Consider the following 7,500-nt stretch of genomic DNA (forward strand, 5'->3'; position numbering starts at 1 on the left):
CAGCGGGTTACCCCGACCTTTCGGCCTAGGAAGACACGCTGATTCCTTCAGTGTAGCGCGCGTGCGGCCCAGAACATCTAAGGGCATCACAGACCTGTTATTGCTCAATCTCGTGCGGCTAGAAGCCGCCTGTCCCTCTAAGAAGAAAAGTAATCGCTGACAGCACGAAGGATGTCACGCGACTAGTTAGCAGGCTAGAGTCTCGTTCGTTATCGGAATTAACCAGACAAATCGCTCCACCAACTAAGAACGGCCATGCACCACCACCCACCGAATCAAGAAAGAGCTATCAATCTGTCAATCCTTCCGGTGTCCGGGCCTGGTGAGGTTTCCCGTGTTGAGTCAAATTAAGCCGCAGGCTCCACTCCTGGTGGTGCCCTTCCGTCAATTCCTTTAAGTTTCAGCTTTGCAACCATACTTCCCCCGGAACCCAAAAGCTTTGGTTTCCCGGAGGCTGCCCGCCGAGTCATCGGAGGAACTGCGGCGGATCGCTGGCTGGCATCGTTTATGGTTAGAACTAGGGCGGTATCTGATCGCCTTCGAACCTCTAACTTTCGTTCTTGATTAATGAAAACATACTTGGCAAATGCTTTCGCTTCTGTTCGTCTTGCGACGATCCAAGAATTTCACCTCTAACGTCGCAATACGAATGCCCCCGCCTGTCCCTATTAATCATTACCTCGGGTTCCGAAAACCAACAAAATAGAACCGAGGTCCTATTCCATTATTCCATGCACACAGTATTCAGGCGGGCTTGCCTGCTTTAAGCACTCTAATTTGTTCAAAGTAAACGTGCCGGCCCACCGAGACACTCAATAAAGAGCACCCTGGTAGGATTTCAACGGGGTCCGCCTCGGGACGCACGAGCACGCACGGGGCGGTCGCACGCCTTCGGCTCGCCCCACCGGCAGGACGTCCCACGATACATGCCAGTTAAACACCGACGGGCGGTGAACCAACAGCGTGGGACACAAATCCAACTACGAGCTTTTTAACCGCAACAACTTTAATATACGCTATTGGAGCTGGAATTACCGCGGCTGCTGGCACCAGACTTGCCCTCCAATAGATACTCGTTAAAGGATTTAAAGTGTACTCATTCCGATTACGGGGCCTCGGATGAGTCCCGTATCGTTATTTTTCGTCACTACCTCCCCGTGCCGGGAGTGGGTAATTTGCGCGCCTGCTGCCTTCCTTGGATGTGGTAGCCGTTTCTCAGGCTCCCTCTCCGGAATCGAACCCTGATTCCCCGTTACCCGTTACAACCATGGTAGGCGCAGAACCTACCATCGACAGTTGATAAGGCAGACATTTGAAAGATGCGTCGCCGGTACGAGGACCGTGCGATCAGCCCAAAGTTATTCAGAGTCACCAAGGCAAACGGACCGGACGAGCCGACCGATTGGTTTTGATCTAATAAAAGCGTCCCTTCCATCTCTGGTCGGGACTCTGTTTGCATGTATTAGCTCTAGAATTACCACAGTTATCCAAGTAACGTGGGTACGATCTAAGGAACCATAACTGATTTAATGAGCCATTCGCGGTTTCACCTTAATGCGGCTTGTACTGAGACATGCATGGCTTAATCTTTGAGACAAGCATATGACTACTGGCAGGATCAACCAGGGAGCTGCGTCAACTAGAGCTGAGCAGCCGGCCGCCCGGGAGTGTGTCCCGGGGGCCCGCGCGAACACGCAAGCGTCCGCTCAATCATTCTGCAAACAGGAGGAGGCTGAGCTCCCCTGCACAATACACCTCGAAACCCTCTCAGGTCCCGGCGGCGCGCAGCGCCGTCCCAAGTACTTGGTCGGGTTCGAGAGAGGCGCAATCGCCCGGAGTTAGGCGAGTAGACGCTTTCGGTGCGACCACCCGTGCTCCCAACTGAGCTTGCCGCTGCCGACAGAGGCCCGGGAGCGTGCTGTCGTGGCATTGCCGGCGGGAGACAACACGCGCCACCTACGGTGACCGGCAGCTCCAACGCCAGCGCCACAGAAGGACAAAAGCCCCACTTGGGTGCCGAAGCGAACTCTCCCAGCACAGCGCACGCGCCAACACATCCGCACAGCTGCGATACAAACCACCAGCGAGAACCGCTGGGGCGACCGAGCAGCAGACGGCGTCGCGGCGCCGAGCGCCGGGCGGCAGCGCATCCTCAACGCACACAGTCCTCAATCGGACCAGCACACTGAAGATGTCCACCGCGCTTCGCACCGGGCCCGCGAGGACCTACTTTGGCCGCACGGCGCCGCGCGCAGGGTGCGCCGGCGCGCAGCTGCGACGCCTGCCGCGTCCGTCGGCCGGCGCGCCTGCCACTGGCCGCCCCCACCAGCCGGCTGTAGCGCGTGCGCCCACGCACCGCGCGGCCAGCACGCCGGGAGGCGCCCCCTCACCGGCCGGGGACGGTCCCACCCAGCCACCGCCGCGTATCGCTTCACACCCAGATGCCGTTCAGTTTCGTCGGCATGGTGGGTATCGCTGGAACAACCGGTTAGTACCTCAACCTATCGTCGCCATCACCGATTCACCCCTAGCGAGAACAACCGCACCACAACAGGTTACCATTTGTTCATTTGCGTAACTTCACCAGAAAACGCAGGCGTCCATCGCCATTTGCAACTTCCACGATTATTGCATGCCTGTGTCAGGTGTCACGCCACACTACGTCTGCCCACATACACGCAACAAAATGTGCACGCCTAGACAATACGTGGAAGGTGGCCCCCGTACGTATGCGATGTCCATTGCTCGAACGACTGTCAACCGGCCTCTGTAGCATGTCGCAGATATGGAACGCGGTGCACCATGCCATCACGGTGTGTGAGGAGAGACGACTAGGTCCGAATACATCAACAGACAGCTCATGCTGATCGCCATCCACGGCGTCCGTTCCTCCCACACGTCTCTATGGCGTACCACACTGCAATCCAGCTCTCATAGGGAGACGACACGTAGCTGCGTGCACAATATTTGCACTGTATGGTCCGCCGTTTTTGGGCGCAGTCGTTGTACGGTCACACATGTGCCACGATGTATCATTCAGTACATAAGGACGAATGTGCAGTACAGATTGTGGTTTACGCGTACGACATTAGCGGACAGTTGACACAGGCCGCACCACAACGTAGCCTGAGTACGTCGCATGCGGAGGGCATTGAACATGCAAAGTTCTCACCAACCAGCTTGCGAAGGCAGGGGGCAAGGTGGGGACGTGGGGAGGGGCGGCATGTACGTCCTGCTGCCATCCACATTACAGTGTACAGCAGGAGCATGTGGAAAGTGAGCAAGACTTGCAAGGTGTTTAACATGAAGCGATACACAGGGGAGCGGGGAGTGCGAGTAGCGAACTATATTGCGAGGGTTGCGGGTGGGCAACACTACACTAATTGAACGAGTCGTATAACAATTACAGAGCAGGTTTAGGCGACAACGTGGGTTACGTTAGGCGACAACGTGGGTTACGTTAGGCGACAACGTGGGTTAGGTTAAGGCACGACGTGGGTTAGGTTAAGGCACGACATGGGTTAGGTTAAGGCACGACATGGGTTAGGTTAAGGCACAACATGGGTTAGGTTAAGGCACAACATGGGTTAGGTTAAGGCACAACATGGGTTAGGTTAAGGCACAACATGGGTTAGGTTAAGGCACAACATGGGTTAGGTTAAGGCACAACATGGGTTAGGTTAAGGCACAACATGGGTTAGGTTAAGGCACAACATGGGTTAGGTTAAGGCACAACATGGGTTAGGTTAAGGCACAACATGGGTTAGGTTAAGGCACAACATGGGTTAGGTTAAGGCACAACATGGGTTAGGTTAAGGCACAACATGGGTTAGGTTAAGGCACAACATGGGTTAGGTTAAGGCACAACATGGGTTAGGTTAAGGCACAACATGGGTTAGGTTAAGGCACAACATGGGTTAGGTTAAGGCACAACATGGGTTAGGTTAAGGCACAACATGGGTTAGGTTAAGGCACAACATGGGTTAGGTTAAGGCACAACATGGGTTAGGTTAAGGCACAACATGGGTTAGGTTAAGGCACAACATGGGTTAGGTTAAGGCACAACATGGGTTAGGTTAAGGCACAACATGGGTTAGGTTAAGGCACAACATGGGTTAGGTTAAGGCACAACATGGGTTAGGTTAAGGCACAACATGGGTTAGGTTAAGGCACAACATGGGTTAGGTTAAGGCACAACATGGGTTAGGTTAAGGCACAACATGGGTTAGGTTAAGGCACAACATGGGTTAGGTTAAGGCACAACATGGGTTAGGTTAAGGCACAACATGGGTTAGGTTAAGGCACAACATGGGTTAGGTTAAGGCACAACATGGGTTAGGTTAAGGCACAACATGGGTTAGGTTAAGGCACAACATGGGTTAGGTTAAGGCACAACATGGGTTAGGTTAAGGCACAACATGGGTTAGGTTAAGGCACAACATGGGTTAGGTTAAGGCACAACATGGGTTAGGTTAAGGCACAACATGGGTTAGGTTAAGGCACAACATGGGTTAGGTTAAGGCACAACATGGGTTAGGTTAAGGCACAACATGGGTTAGGTTAAGGCACAACATGGGTTAGGTTAAGGCACAACATGGGTTAGGTTAAGGCACAACATGGGTTAGGTTAAGGCACAACATGGGTTAGGTTAAGGCACAACATGGGTTAGGTTAAGGCACAACATGGGTTAGGTTAAGGCACAACATGGGTTAGGTTAAGGCACAACATGGGTTAGGTTAAGGCACAACATAGGTTAGGTTAAGGCACAACATGGGTTAGGTTAAGGCACAACATGGGTTAGGTTAAGGCACAACATGGGTTAGGTTAAGGCACAACATGGGTTAGGTTAAGGCACAACATGGGTTAGGTTAAGGCACAACATGGGTTAGGTTAAGGCACAACATGGGTTAGGTTAAGGCACAACATGGGTTAGGTTAAGGCACAACATGGGTTAGGTTAAGGCACAACATGGGTTAGGTTAAGGCACAACATGGGTTAGGTTAAGGCACAACATGGGTTAGGTTAAGGCACAACATGGGTTAGGTTAAGGCACAACATGGGTTAGGTTAAGGCACAACATGGGTTAGGTTAAGGCACAACATGGGTTAGGTTAAGGCACAACATGGGTTAGGTTAAGGCACAACATAGGTTAGGTTAAGGCACAACATAGGTTAGGTTAAGGCACAACATAGGTTAGGTTAAGGCACAACATAGGTTAGGTTAAGGCACAACATAGGTTAGGTTAAGGCACAACATAGGTTAGGTTAAGGCACAACATAGGTTAGGTTAAGGCACAACATAGGTTAGGTTAAGGCACAACATAGGTTAGGTTAAGGTACAACATAGGTTAGGTTAAGGTACAACATAGGTTAGGTTAAGGTACAACATAGGTTAGGTTAAGGTACAACATAGGTTAGGTTAAGGCACAACATAGGTTAGGTTAAGGTACAACATAGGTTAGGTTAAGGTACAACATAGGTTAGGTTAGGTTAGGTTACACGTTGTTGTAAGGAAAGGTGTAGGGGGGGGGCGGGGGCGGCAGGTTCGTTGATAGTGATTATAGTAAGTGAATGCTTGTGACATGATCAGATTTGTCACGTCAGGATGCACCTTTGGCTTATTAGAGGCGGCGCTCCAATTCTATGCTTGTGTCAGACCTGTGTCTTTGACTCATGTCATTGTTTGTGCGCTGTGACAGGAGGTACTATTGTGATGTTGGGTGCACCGTTGTATAGGACATGTGTGGGTGTTGGTGCCTGATCTGCGCAATGGTGGATGTCGAAAGGGTGGGATATTGTATTTTCCGCATGGACCTCCTGGTCTGGTTGTGATAGTGTGGATTGTGTAATGTGGCGGAGAGGATGCACTGGATGTTGTTCCATGCTGGTGCTTACATATTGTATGTGCGCCCGTTAGAAGCAGAGAGTGGTGCGTGATCAGAGTGGCTGGCTGACGTGTGGTTCCCATTGTGGGCAGACTCTTTCAGCATGTATACGGACAGTTGTATATATATTCTGTAGTTTGATGGCTCTGCATTGATTACTAATCAGCGCCGTGTGTACGGGTAATCTGGTTCCAGTCCAAAATGTTCCATCTGTGTACATTAGTGACAAAGACTCCCCTCATGCAGTGGGGCTCGGTCTGTTATAACTCTTCCGCGTAATATATTTGCCCCACGTTTTTGCGACTGCGAGTGCGAGTGCAACGCGCATGGGGACCGACATGCTGATGGCTCGGTATCGGACGCCGTACAGTGAGCAACGCGATCGCGTCTCTCGCTCGTAAGTGGTACAGGTCGCGGCTCATGTATAGGGACAGCGGGAATGTCGCATATTGGCAATAACTCTTTTTTTTTTTTTTTTTTTTTTTTTTTTTTTTTTTTTTTTTTCTTTATTGTATTTCAATTCCCCATCGGGGCGGGCTGGCAGCAGCATATGCGCTGCTCTTCAGCCGAAAGACATAGAACAAAACAATAGAAGACATTTAAAAACAGCAAAGGAGAGAAGAAGGCGAACATAGATATACAAAAGGGAGAACATCATGGAAGGCAATATACAAAAAAAACGGGGTGACTGTAAAATGGAGATAAAAAAACTGTTTAAAAGTAGCACACACAAAAAGCCACACACTGCGACGATTAAAAGAACACAAGGCACAGTATGACTGGAGCATAAAGGTGTTGACGGATGGCATAGCACACTGACGGCGAACCTCAAGGCAGTACACAATTAAAATCACACCTCTGGACGCACACGAGAAATAGCACGAAACACAACACTGACGTGGCACACTGATGATGATCAATACAGAGGATCTGCCAGGTTCAAGGAGATGAGGGAGACCTGAAGAAGGGAGGGAGGGGAAGAGATGGGGGAGGGGAAAGGGGGGCGCTCGGAAGAGGGCCAGGTAGGGAGGGATGTGGGAAGGAGAGAGGCAAGTATGGGGGGCAGGGTCTCAGGGGAGGGGGGGGATGGAGGAAAATCCGCTCTGGGAGAAGGAAGAAAGAGGAGAAGGGGGCCCTGGGGAGGGGGGGGGGGAACAAGGCCGGGTTATAGTTGGAAGGAAGGGTATATGTCACGGCGAAGTTCGTCATCTGGGAGGGGAAGGCGTTGGAAATTGCCCTGATGAAGGAGATGGAGGGTGTGGAGGTGGAGAGAGGGAGGGATACAGCGATAGAGGCGCGGCAACGGGCGGGGGGTGGAGAGGAAGGAGGAAACCAGAGGGTGGGGGGGATCAAGCCTGCGAACAAGGCAATAACTCTTCATGAAACGCACGTTATAGGGGTGGATTGCACTTTACGAGTGCGGGAAACGTCCGCCGTTCATCCGCTGGAGGTGCGCGTTTGGCGGTTGGGGTGGTGCACGAACGGGTGCGGGTGGAGTCATTGCCGGTCCACGGCTTCGTGCGGCAGAGCCACTGGAGATTGGGTGCTATGGTCGACAGAGGCTGCAGGCTTTGTGGGTGGCGTCGAAAGGCGGGCACTGTGGCGCCATCGCTGTC

The 7,500-nt window shown here is 51.9% G+C and overlaps 1 non-coding gene across 1 annotated transcript in view; it reads right to left on the reverse strand.

Annotated features, from left to right (window-relative positions):
• Positions 1–1,629, reverse strand: part of LOC124741709 — a 1,909-nt gene extending 280 nt beyond the window's left edge. Inside the window, exon 1 of the ribosomal RNA XR_007010041.1 lies at positions 1–1,629. This exon is cut by the window's left edge and continues 280 nt beyond it. This is a non-coding gene — a ribosomal RNA (small subunit ribosomal RNA).
• Positions 1,630–7,500: the final 5,871 nt, after the last annotated feature.

This window comes from Schistocerca piceifrons, unplaced genomic scaffold, assembly GCF_021461385.2.
Source record: "Schistocerca piceifrons isolate TAMUIC-IGC-003096 unplaced genomic scaffold, iqSchPice1.1 HiC_scaffold_1978, whole genome shotgun sequence".
Taxonomy (NCBI): domain Eukaryota; kingdom Metazoa; phylum Arthropoda; class Insecta; order Orthoptera; family Acrididae; genus Schistocerca; species Schistocerca piceifrons.